Source organism: Gorilla gorilla, chromosome 1 (assembly GCF_029281585.2).
Source record: "Gorilla gorilla gorilla isolate KB3781 chromosome 1, NHGRI_mGorGor1-v2.1_pri, whole genome shotgun sequence".
Lineage (NCBI taxonomy): Eukaryota > Metazoa > Chordata > Mammalia > Primates > Hominidae > Gorilla > Gorilla gorilla.
The window spans coordinates 231,531,592-231,544,780 of record NC_073224.2 but is presented as its reverse complement, the minus strand read 5'-3'; the positions used below and the strand labels follow the sequence as shown (position 1 = coordinate 231,544,780).

General features: G+C 45.9%; 1 protein-coding gene and 1 non-coding gene across 3 annotated transcripts in view; one reads left to right on the top strand and one right to left on the bottom strand.

Moving 5' to 3' along the window:
* SLC2A5 (solute carrier family 2 member 5) overlaps nucleotides 1-9,917 on the bottom strand; it is a 46,042-nt gene extending 36,125 nt beyond the window's left edge. Inside the window, exons 1-2 of one of the 2 annotated variants that reach the window (XM_055384006.2) lie at nucleotides 9,781-9,917; nucleotides 6,419-6,571 (exon numbers count right to left, since the gene is read on the bottom strand). The gene's annotated coding sequence lies outside the window, so the exon portion shown is untranslated. The remainder of the gene's footprint in view (nucleotides 1-6,418; nucleotides 6,572-9,780) is intronic. The other variant, XM_055384010.2, reaches the window with a different exon arrangement.
* On the top strand, nucleotides 4,100-4,283 carry LOC115932362 (small Cajal body-specific RNA 16). Its single transcript, XR_004068651.2, has one exon.
* Nucleotides 9,918-13,189: the final 3,272 nt, after the last annotated feature.

The following is a 13,189-nucleotide window of genomic DNA, read 5'->3' as shown; positions in this document are numbered from 1 at the left end:
AAAACTATTGAAAAACATTTCAGTTAAAGAAGAGACAGTTCTTTACCAAGAATTTACATCAAAACCATGTAAACTGTAGATCCACTCTACATTGTTCTTTGTACCATGAATTCCAAAACCCTGAAGAAAATGGGTGAGGCAGCTATCAGGAACAAAGTGTCGTCAAATAGCTGCCCTGGACATGGGTGGGGAAGTGACTCAAGTTCCCACTCACGTCTCTCTGGGCCTAATAAATTTTGCGAACCTCGCAGGGCTCACGCTGCTCAGCTGTTTTTCTTTTCCCACATTCCAGGTTTAGATAAGGAAGGAATCATTAACAGATTCAGAGTGGACCTGACCACCCCACAGTGCCCTGGCTTTGCTTTTGGCACAGGCAGTGTATCTCGTCTGGGGAAGGGAGAGGGGTGCATCCAGTCGGTTGACACAGCACCTCCCAACCCCAGTGCCCACGCGTGGTGTCTCCCTCTTCCTCTTCTATGAAAAGCCACACCCCACCTTGGGCATGCCACCTGGCTGCCGGAACCCAAGTCTGCAGGGAGGGTCCAGAAAACGTGCGCCTTCCAAGTTTATCTTCCTTCAGGAGCCAGTTCTGTATTCTGTCCTTGCTTGAGCTCCCTTCCAAGCTCCTACTAGATGTCCCCGAGGCAGAGAGATTGTTGATCATGCTCTGATATGCCTGGGGTGTAAACTTCAGAGACATGACAAGGTGCCTATGTGTTTTCTTACCAAGAACAGAATTTGACCTCGCCTATCAGAGAGTGCACGTGCACAGGAAGGGCGTGCTCCTGGAGAAGCACAGGCAGAAGACGTGAAAGCCGGAGCAGCAGAGGCTCTTCAGGACCCAAGGGGCTTCTGTCGGTTACACATTACCCTGGATAGACACTCCTCTTTTGATTTTTGATTTATTTGTTTATTTTGTTGAGACAGAGTCTCATTCTGTTGCCCAGGCTGGAGTACAGTGGTGTGATCTTGGCTCCCTGCAACCTTTGCCTCCTATGCTCAAGCGATTCTCCTGCCTCAGCCTCCCAAATAGCTGGGATTACAGACGTGAGCCACCATGCTTAGCTAATTTTTTGAATTTTTAGTAGAGACGGGGTTTCACCATGTTGGCCAGGCTGATCTCAAACTCCCGACCTCAGGTGATCTGCCCACCTTGGCCTCCCAAAATGCTGGGATTACAGGCATGAGCCACCACGCCCAGCCGATATCCCTCTTTTTAAAAACATCATAACATAAAACTTATCATTTTAACTGTACATTTTTAAATAAAGGTACCAGTTGAGTTGTGGTAAGTATATTCACATTGTTATGAAACAGATCTCCAGAACCTTTTCATCTTGCAAAACTGAAACTCCGTCCCCATTAAACAACTACTCCCCATTTTCCCTCCCCAAAGTCCCTGGCAACCACCATTCTACTTTTCTGCTTCTACGAATTTGGGCACTCACAATACCTCATGTAAGTAGGATCATGCAGTATTTGCTTTTTTGTAACTGATTTCCGAAGACTTAGAGCATGTCTTCATGAGTCCTTCATGCTGTAACATGGAACAAGATTGCCTTCCTTTCTAAGGCTGGATCATACTCCACTGTGCACACACCACATCTGGTTTACCCATTTATCTGTCAGAGGTCTCTTGGGTTGCTTCTATTAATACCTTTGGCAATCGTGAGAAATGCAGCTATGCGCATGGGTGTACAAGTATCTCGCTGAGCCCCCGTTTTCAATTATTTTGGATATATACCCAGAAGTGGGATCACTGGATCACATGATAATCCTATTTTTAATTTTTTTTTAGGAATTACCCTTCTGTTTTCCACAGTAGCTACGCCATTTTACGTTCTCACCAACAGTATATAAGAGTTTCAATTTCTCCACATCCTCACCAGCACTTCTTATTTTCTGGGCTGTGGTTGCTGTTATTGTTGTTTTTGGTAGTAGCCATCCTAACAGGTGTGAGGTGAGCTCTCATCGTGGTTTTGATTTGCATTTCCCTAATGATGAGTGATGCTGAGCATCTTTTCACATTCGTGTTGGCCATCTGTACCTCTTTGGAGAAATGTCTATTCAAGTTCTTTCCTAATGAGACCACTCTCTTTGACCACAGAAAATGAGACCAGGCAGGCCATAAATAATATCCAGTGATGTGCAGGACCAGCTTATATGTAATGTGAAAACAAATAATTCAAAATCAAAGCTGTTGGAAACTGGAATTATTTTGAGTCTTAAAGGAATGTGCTTATGGGACCTTTAATCTCTCTCGCCTGGGGCGATAGGTGTGAGTCACTCCACCTGGCCTTGAATAAACTCCTTTAAACTGGATTCTGATCCTTTCAATTATTTCAGGTTGCCAATAACCTCATCAAAATGAAAAAGTGGTGGGTGAGGTTGCTCACGCCTGCAAACTCAGCACCTCAGAGGCTGAGGTAGGCAAATCACTCAAGCTCAGGAGTTAAGACTGGCCTGGGCAATGTGGTGAAACATCATCTCTACAGAAAATACTAAAAACAAATAAACAAACAAAAAAAATTAGCTGAGGGTGGTGGCACATGCCCTTGTTCCCAGCTACTCAAGAGGCTGAGGTGGGAGGATCACTTGAGCCTGACTGGTCAGGGCTGGAGTGAGCTGTGATCATACCACTGCACTCCAGGCCGGGAAACAGCATGAGACCTTGTTTCAGAAAAAACAAACAAACAAAAAAAAAACACGACCAAAACAAAACCCACACTTTTGTGCCTCAAGAGACATTATCAAGAAAGTAAAAAGATGAGCTGGGTACAGTGGCATGTGCCTGTATTCCCAGCGACTTGGGAAGCTGAGGCAGGAGAGATCAGGAGTTCAAGTCCAGCCTGGGCAATGGAGGTAGACTCCTTCTCTTAAAAAAAAAAAAAAAAGTAAAAAGACAAGAGACTAGAAGAAAAATTTTTGCAAATCGTATATCTTTTAAGGGTCTGGTATCCAGAATATATAAAGAACTCTTACAACTCAACGACAAAAGACAAACAACCAAATTCAAAATGCGCAAAACACTTGAATAGATTATTTTCTCCAAAGAAGATATGCAAATGACCAAGAAGCACATGAAAAGATACTTGGCATCATTACTCACTAGAGAAATGCAAATCAAAAACAAAATGAAGTATCACTTCACACATTAGGATGGCTATCATACTTAAAAAAAAAGGGAAATTAACTAGTGTTGGTGGTCAGGTGAGGTGGCTCACATCTATAATCCCAGCACTTTGGGAAGCTGAGGTGGGTGGATCGTTTCAGCCCAGGAGTTCAAGACCAGCCTGAACAACATGGCAAAACCCCGCCTCTACTAAAAATACAAAAATTAGTCAGGTGTGGTGGTGCACACCTGTAATCCCAGCTACTTGGGAGGCCAAGGCACGAGAATTGCTTGAACCCAGGAGGTGGAGGTTGCAGTGAGCTGAGATTGCATCACTGCACCCCAGCCTGGGAGACAGAGCAAGACTCTGTCTCAAAAAAAATAAAATAAAACGAATGTTGTTTAGAATGTGGAGAAATTAGAACACTTGGACCTTGCTGATGGGAATGTAAAACGGTTCAGCTACTGAGGAAAAAACAGTTTGGTGGTTCCTCAAAAAGTTAAACACAGAATTACCATATGACCTAGCAATTCTACTCCTAGATATATACCCAAAAAGAATGAAAAACATGTACTCAAGCGAATACATGTACACATATGTTCGTAGCAGCAGTATTTACATAGCCAAAAGGGGGAAACAGCTAAAATGTCCATCAATGGATGAACAGATAGGCAAATTGTGGCACATACACAATGGAATACTATACAGCTATACGAAGAAATGAGTCAGGCACAGGGGTGCATGCCTGTAGTCCCAGCTCCCCAGGAGGCTGAGGTGGGAGGATTGCTTGAGTCCCAGAGTTCAAGTCTAGCCTTGGCAACATAGGGAGACCCTGTCTCTAAAAAAAAACAGAAGTACTCACACGCGCTACATGAGCTTCAAAAACATGCTGAGTGAAAGAAGCCAGACAGAAAAAGGTTGCATATTGTACAATTCCATTTATGTGAAAAATACAGAATAGATAAATCCATAGAGAATACAGACTGATGGTCTGGGGAAAGGCTCCTATGTTTTTGAACCAGCCCAGTTGTGGGTGCAATCTTGTACCAGGCAGCCCAACCCTGACCTAAAGTAAATTCCCAGAAGTCTTTTCTGGGTTTTGAATTTGCAGTAACAGCTGTGGGCATTCTAGCAGCAGTTCGATGATCATGTATGGTACTGCAAACAGGACAAAAAAAAAAATGCAGATTGGTGGCTGCCAGGGGCTGGGGGCAGGGGGAATGAGAAGTGACAACTAATAGGCACCTTTTCCTTTTGGGGTGAAGAAATAGATGAAGTTATTCATTAATTGTGCAACCCTGTGAATATACTAAATGCTGCCAAATTGTTCACTTTCAAATTGTTAATTTCATGGTATGTAAATTTCACCTCAATAAAAAAAAGAAATCAATACTAGCCTGGGTAACACCGCAAGACTCTGTCTCAAAAAAATTGTTTTAAAGACAACTACTTTGCTGGGACATCATTTATCTACAACTTACAGAACTGTAAGCTTAAAGGCAACGCAAGGGCCGGGCCCTGCTCAATTGGGAAGGGTATGCTTGAAGCAATGCAATTTTCCACGAAAGCGCACATTTTTCTCCACAGTGGTTTGAAATCAGCCATGGTGAAAATGAGACAGGAACAATACAGGGTGGTCGCAGGAGAATAGAAAATTCCAGGCAGCAGTTTTGCATGACTAGCAAAAGGAAACTGTTGAAATAGCTGCAGAAGTAGGGGCCCTGAAAAACAGGATGTGGGCCAAGCTGGCTAAGGCCGACTGGAACCAACATAGCGCTGGATTTGACCTAGGTTTCACGCAGGACCTCATTATATGCTCATTAACATACTAAACCTGCGGGGTGCGGTGGCTCACGCCTGTAATCCCAGCGCTTTGGGAGGTTGAGGTGGGCAGATCACCTGAGGTCAGGAGTTCAAGACCGGCCTGGCCAAAATGGTGAAACCCCATCTCTGCTAATAATACAAAAAAATTAGCAGGGCATGGTGGCACATGCCTGTAATCCCAGCTACTCGGGAGGCTGAGGCAGAAGAATCACTTGAACCCAGGAGGTGGAGGTTGCAGTGAGCCAAGATTGCACCATTGCACTCCAGCCTGGGCAACAAGAGTGAAACTCCATCTCAAAACAAAGAAACAAACAAACAACACATACAAAACCTGGCCGGGCACGGTGCCTCACGCCTGTAATCCCAGCACTTTGGGAGACCGAGGCGGGCGGATCACGAGGTCAGGAGATCGAGACCATCCTGGCTAACACGGTGAAACCCCGTCTCTACTAAAAATACAAAAAATTAGCCGGGCGAGGTGGCAGGCGCCTGTAGTCCCAGCTACGCGGGAGGCTGAGGCAGGAGCATGGCGTGAACCCGGGAGGTGGAGCCTGCAGTGAGCCGAGATGGCGCCACTGCACTCCAGTCTGGGCGACAGTGAGACTCCATCTCAAAAAAAAAAAAAAAAAAAAATGCTAAACCCACATCCACCAGTGCCATGACAGTTCCTGGGACATCCATATTTGGCATAAAAACAGGTAACACCACAATTTTGAGAAACCCTCACCTTTTTCCAGGAATCTTCATAAATATCCCACCCCTTGGTTAAAGAAACCCATAAAGGTGGAAGCTCCCAACCCTGCTGGGTGCAACTCTCTCTTGAGTAGGCCCGAACTCTCCTTTCTTGAGTGTGTACCTTTTGCTTTGCAATAAATCTCTGTACTTTCACTCTTTTCTGCTTGTCCTTGAATTCCTTCTGGCAAAGGTGTCAAGAGCCTGGACACCGCCTGCGGTTAAGGTCCCACTGGCGTTTGGGGACCTCCCCTAGCCCACTGGCATCAGAAACATTACACAAATCAGCTCACACTATAAATCAGCCCCGGGCCCACCATCCCAGCCTGTTGAACATGTTCCAGCACATCACGGACTCTGGTACTACATCAGGCACCAGATCCAGATAACACATCTTGCATCTCACCCGGGATCTTGAGAAACACGCTTTGGAAGCCAGCAGCCCTATGGGGGCAGCCACACCACGTGAGCATCGGCCACACCCTTGGTGGCCCTGGAACCAGACCATCCTCCAGCCCCCGTTGGTCTGGAAACCGGCAACAGCCCCATCACCTGGGAGCTGGTTAGAAAAATGCAAAATCCACTTCACTCCAGACCTGCTGAATCAGAACCTGCATTTTGGCCACATCCCTGGTGGTTCAAGCTCACATTTAAGTTCGAGATTCTCTGCTCTAGGCTTTTCCTGAATGCGGCGCATCAGTGATTCCTCCCGGCCCCAAGGCCTCTGTGCCCAACCAGGACTGACTTACCCCGGCCTTGCACAGCACCCGCATGACTCTCCTTGGTGTTGATGTGGGCACTGGCTGACTACCACAGCACTCTGTGCCTGCTCTCCGACTCTGTCACGCGTCTGCTTTTCCTCCTGGGATAATGTGGTGCTGGTGTTGATGAAAAGAGTCAAACTGTAAAATATTTTTAGAGATTTATTCTGAGCCAAGTGTGAGTGACTACGGCCTGTGACACAGCCCTCAGGGGGTTCTGAGAACATGCGTCCAAGAGTACAGCTTGCTTTTTTACATTTTAAGGAGGCATGAGACATCAATCAAACACATTTAAGAAATACATTGTTTTGGTCCAGAAAGGCGGGACAATTCGAAGGTGGGGGAGGGTTCTTCCAGGCTATAGGTAAATTTAAACACTTTCTGGTTGATAATTGGTTGAATTTGTCTAAAGACCTGGGATTAAACAGAAAGGAATGTCTGTAAGATAAGAGGTTGTGGAGACCAAAGTTTTATCATGCAGATGAAGCTTTTAGCTAGCAGGCTTCAGAGAGAATAAGTTGCAAAATGTTTTTTGTCAGCCTTAAAGTCTGTGTCACTGTTGGTGCTGGAGAGGTTTGATGAGGCATGTTCGAACCCCACTTCCATTATGGCCTGAAACAGTCTCTCAGGTTAAGTTTTAAGAGCCCTGACTGAGGAGGAAGTTCATTCAGATGGTTGTGTCGGGAGGGCGGCTTAGAATTTTATTTTTGGTTTACACTGGGGTGGCAGTGGTGCAGGACGGGGCAGGTTTGCTCCCCTCCAGGCCAAGACAAGTGCTGGCTGCAGAAAGGTTTTATCTGCTGGTATTTGAAAAGCTTTCCCTGATGCAACGGGCCCAGGCAAATCCTGGGTACTGCTGTCTGCCAGGGAGAAAAGCTGAAGGAAGGGTCTGATCCCATCTCTGGTATCATGGTCCTAAGAAATTGCTGGAAATGCTTTCCTCATTAACAGGTACTGCCCAACAAGAATAAGTCTTCCCTCCCAGGTCCTCTGTTGACTGCTGAGGATGGGCCTGGGGCCCTGGGAACAAAGGAAGGGAACTAGTTAATATGAAGTGGGACAGGGAGTTCAATCTTCATGATCACTTGGATAATGGAAGAAAGGCTAACTAGCAGGAATAATGACAGCTGGACTTTCTCTAGGGCTCTTTCTCCAGCTTAGTCATTGCCTGAAGTGTAATTGCCCGATGGGTTCTTTCTGCCCGCTACACAGACAAAGTCAATTGACTGAAACCATGGCATTGCAGTAAAGAAAGAGTTTAATTGCTGCGAAGCCAGCCACGCCCTAAGGGAGAGGAAGTTACCACTCAGATGAATCTCCCAGAAAGCTCAGAGGCTGGGATTTTCTTTTTCTCTCTCCTTTTTTTTTTTTTTTTTTTGAGATGAAGTCTCACTTTGTTGCCCAGGCTGGAGTGCAAGTGGCACAATCTCAGCTCACTACAACCTCCGCCTCCCAGGTTCAAGTGATTCTCCTACCTCAGCCTCCTGAGTAGCTGGGATTACAGGCATGCACCACCACGCCCGGCTAAGTTTTGTATTTTTTTAGTACAGATAGTGTTTCACCAAGCTGGTCAGGTTGGTCTTGAACTCCTGATCTCAAGCAATCCACCCACCTTGGCCTCCCAAAGTGCTGGGATTACAGGCGTGAGCCACTGCACCTGGCTGAGGTTAGGGATTTTCAAAGATAGTTTGGTGGGCAGTGGACTAGGGAATGGGTGCTATTGATTGGTTGTGGAATGCCATCATAAGGGTATGGAAAATGGTACTGGTGCCTGACAGAGCAGGAGCATCACCATCTTGAGCAAACACCACCACCCTAAATTCCACTTGATTAAAAAACCCCTAAATCCAGCCCCAAAACATCAGCCTAATGGCTAATGTCAGCATAACCAGAAACATTCCAACCCTAAGATAAATCCCTCTCTGACCAGAAACATGCCAACCCCAAGACAGCCTCCCCATGACCAGAGACATTCCAACCCCACAATAAACTTTCCTTCACATAGAAACATTCCGAATCTATGATAAGTCCCCTCTTTCAAAACCCTTAAATATCCTTAGTCTGTAAGAGAGAAGAGCTGTCTCACCTAACTCTGCCAGAAGCCACTTTCAGGTTTGTTTTCTCTAAAATAAACCTGTCCTTAACTGTCAAGCCACATTTTGTGTTTCTTCCTTCTTTCTTTTTTTTTTTTTTTTTTTTTTGAGACAGAGCCTTGCTCTGTCGCCCAGGCTGGAGTGCAGTGGTGCAATCTTGGCTCACTGCAAGCTCTGCCTCCCGGGTTCTCGCCATTCTCCTGCCTCAGCCTCCCAAGTAGCTGGGACTACAGGCACCCACCACCATGCCTGGCTAATTTTTTGTATTTTTAGTAGAGATGGGGTTTCACCGTGTTAGCCAGGATGGTCTCAATCTCCTGACCTTGTGATCTTCCCTCCTCGGCCTCCCAAAGTGCTGGGATTACAGGCGTGAGCCACCACGCCTGGCCTCTTTCTTCTTTCTTTAAGTCTTACATTTGGTGCCAAAACCCGGGGTGGGTGTTGGCAGCAGAGGCTCTCTTGCAACCCAAGAGGCAGTGGGCAGCAGCGGCCCTCATCCTGAGTTAACTCCTGGATCCTGAGAGCCTCTGGACAGCCGCCCTGTCTTTTCTCTTATTTCACTTTTCAAGCGATTTGTGTGAGGAGGACAACTAATCTGAAGGGGACTGTGAGACTCGGGCCAGGGCTACTCTCTGGTGGGCTCTCAAAACCCTCAGGTCTCAGGAATCCACCTCCAACTGCCCGCAACAGGTATTTCGCTCTCTAGCACTTGCTCCCTCTTCCTTCCTCTTCTCTCTCTCTCTCTTCCTCGCGTGCCTCCAGTCCAGGAGGCCCTTTGCCAATTCCAACTGGAACATCCAACATTTGGCTTATGGGGGAACCTAAAGCCAAAGCATTTAGTTTTTTATTACAACACAGCCTGGCCCCAATGCAAATGACATAATGACAGTTGATGGCCTGAAAATGGCACCTTTGACTTTCAAATTCTCAGGGACCTTAACAACTTTATAACCAGGAATAGCAAAAGGCAAGAGATTCCCTGTATTCAGGCTTTCTTCTGTCTTAGATCCCGACCCTCCCTATGCCAAGCTTGCACCCTTCATGAAATCCCTCTTCTTAATGAAAATCCTCCCTGGGTTTTTCCTTCCTCTGGAACCCCTCCTCTGAAACCCCTTTTGACCCTGCAGATAAAACCCCTCCATATTCTCAACTCTCTGCATCCACTCCTCACCCACCCGAACCCTCCACCCAGCTGGCCCCTCCTGCTCCCAAGCCTTTACCACCAAACCCCCTCCCTCCTCCTTCTCCACCTATTACCTGTTTGAAAACTACTCCAGCCCCTTGGGTGGCTGCAGTTTGCCAACCACCCCTGGTGGTGGTTCGGCATCTGGCCAACTGCCACTCTCCCCTGCATTCTTCACCCGTTACCCACTCAAAAACTACTTCAGCTGGGTGCAGTGGCTCACGCCTGTAATCCCAGCACTTTGGGAGGTCAAGGTGGGTGGATCACGATGGTCAGATTGAGACCATCCTGGCTAACACGGTGAAATCCCGTCTCTACTAAAAATACAAAAAAATTAACCAGGTGTGGTGGCGTGTGCCTGTAGTCCCAGCTACTCAGGAGGCTGAGGCAGGAGAATTACTTCAACCCAGGAGGTGGAGGTTGCAGTAAGCCGAGATCGCGCCACTGCACTCCAGCCTGGGTGATAGAGCAAGACTCCATCTCAAAAACAACAACAACAACAACAGCAAAAACTACTTCAGCCAGTCAAGCCACTCCTGCCAGTCTTCCTCTCTGGAAAGTGGTTGGGATTAAAGGCATCACTTGCGTTCATGTCTTTTTCTCCATCTCTGATTTGTCACAAATCAAACAGCATCTGGGATCTTTCTCTGAAAATTCCTCTCATTATCGCAAGAAATTCCTGCACATAATTCAATCCTTTAACTTAACTTGGCATGACATTCATATAATTCTAACCTCCACCCTCACTCCTGACGAAAAAGAGTACATCTGGTGTTCAGCTGAAACACACGCAGATAAACTCCATAATCAAGCCCCTATACAAAATCCAGTGGCTAATGATGCAGTTCCCTGTAGAGACCCAAACTGAACTTACCAACAGGGAGACGCTGGCATCAGATAAAGAGACCACACAATTACCTATCTCCTTGTGGGCATGGACAAAAATGCCCATAAGGCAGCTAATTATGAAAAACTTAGAGAAATTACACAAGAGCCCTAGGAAAATCCTACCCTTTTCTTATCACACCTCATTGAAGCTATGCTAAAACATACCAATTTGGACCCAGAATCTAGAGAAGGTCAAACTTTTCTCCACCTTCAATTTATTTCCCAATCTGCCCCAGATATCTAGAAAAAATTATAAAAATTAGAGGAGGGTCCCCAGACATCTCAGTGGGACCTCCTAAATACAGCCTTCTGTGTCTTTAACAACGGAGACAAGGAACAAAAAATTCAAAAAGGCAAGCGTCTCTGTTTAAAATACCAGATGCTTGCCTCTGCTGTCCAAAAGTCAATTACACAAAAGTCTCCCAACAACCCAAAAGGAAACTCCCCCACCTCTCTGGGAGTCTGTTTCTGATGTGGCAACCCTGGACGCTGGCCAAAGGCTTGGCCTAACCCCTGGATGCCCACCAAACTGTGCCCAATTTGCAGTCTTTGGGAACACTGGAAAATGGACTGTCCCCAATGGGAACACCTTCCCCGTTTGGGTGCCACTCATAATGAAGCCCCCTGACCATCACAGGAGGAAATCTCTTCACAGCTGGCACTGCCCATGGAGGAATGAGGGTCCCTGGGATTCTTCACCCCCACATCTAGTGAGTCCATGGAACCCAGGGTAATTTGGACAGTATCCATTAATATTACTTCCTTTCTTTTGGATACTGGGGCAAGCCTATCAGTATTAACTGAATATGAAGGCCCATTAGAACATTCATCCGTTTCTGTTGGCGTGAAGGGCATATAAGAAACCAAACACTGCCACTACACTGCTCATTTCAGGGAGTCACCCTCACTCACTCTTTTTTGGTCATTCCTCACTGTCCCACTCCTTTATTAAGAAGGGACATTCTACACAAACTCAGGGGAATTATTCATTTATTGGCCCTAAACCAAAGCCACTCTTATGTATTATTATGTCAAGAACAGACCCCTCCTCAGACATTCAACATCAAACAGACTTAAATCCCAAATTCCTCAGCCAAGTAAACCCCATAGTATGGAACACTGACTTCTGCATAATAGCTACCCACCATTCTCCAATCCAAATTTCACTGAAGAATCCTAAGCACTATATAGTGGTCCTACAATATCCCCTCAATCCTGAATGGATTACGGGGACTCAAGCCCATCATCTCCCAACTTTTGGCTGCCAATATTCTAATCCCTACCCATTCTTCCCACAATAATCCTGTTCTCCCAATGAAAAAACGGGATGGCTCCTATAGACTGGTTCAGGATTTGCGACAAATCAACTCCGCTCTTGTTCCTGTTTATCCTGTTGTCCCAAACCCCTATACCCTCCTGTCATGAATTCCTCCCAGCACTAGCAACTTCTCTGTATTAAGCCTTAAAGATGCCTTTTTTACTATCCCTCTACATCCCTCCTCTCAAAATCTTTTTGCTCTCACTTGGACTGATCCTGACACAGGCTGCTCCCAACAACTCACCTGACTGTCCTCCCCCAGGGGTTTAGGGACAGCCCTCACTATTTCTGTCAGGCACTTCAATTAGACCTCTCCCAACTACCTCTACAACCTAGCATTTTGCTTCAATATGTGGACAATTTACTCCTTTGCAGCCCTTCCCTAAAATATTGTATTCAACACACCACCAAGCTTTTAAATTTTTTGGCTGAATGGGTACTAGGTATCGAAAAGAAAGGCCCAATTAACATCTCCGAAAGTTTCATACCTAGGATTAATCATAACTCCGAATATCCAGGATATTCTGTCGGCACAAAAGCAACGTGTTCAACAAATCCCATTTCCTAAAATAAAAAGGGACTTACTTTCCTTCCTCGGATTAGTGGGATATTTCTGAATATGGATAGCAAATTTTGCCATTATTGCTAAACTCCTTTATTAACACACTAAAGGAAATCTTCACCAACTACTCACTCCCATCCCAGACCTTCTATCATGCTTTCTTGCACCTAAAACATGCCTTATTACAGGACCCCGCTTTAGGCCTTCCAAACCCCCTAAGATCTTTTCATCTATATTTACATAGTTCTCATAATCAGGCCCTTAGACTTCTAGCCCAACCCATGGGAAACTCCCTCCAACCAGTGGCATATTTTTCAAAACAACTGGACCCCGTTTATAAAAGCTGGCCTCTTTGCTTAAAATTTTTGGCCACAGCTTCAATAATTACACACAAAAGCTCACGTTCTATGAACCTCTTCAAGTATTTCCTTCTCACAGTCTACAAGATATGGTCAGCCATAAGGTGCTCATCTCCATCTCATCCTCTCATGTGCAAGCCCTATATTCAACTCTCTCAACCCTCTATCTCTCTTCATGATGCCCCCTGTTAATCCTACCACTCTTACCTTCAACGCCAATTTCAAACCCTGACCAACACTCATGCTCTAATCTAATTGAAAGTTCTCTCACCAGGTTTTACCACCTTACTTCCACTCACATAAAAGGAGTCCCACATTGGTTTATAGATGGGAGCACATCAAAAAACCCTCCCCTC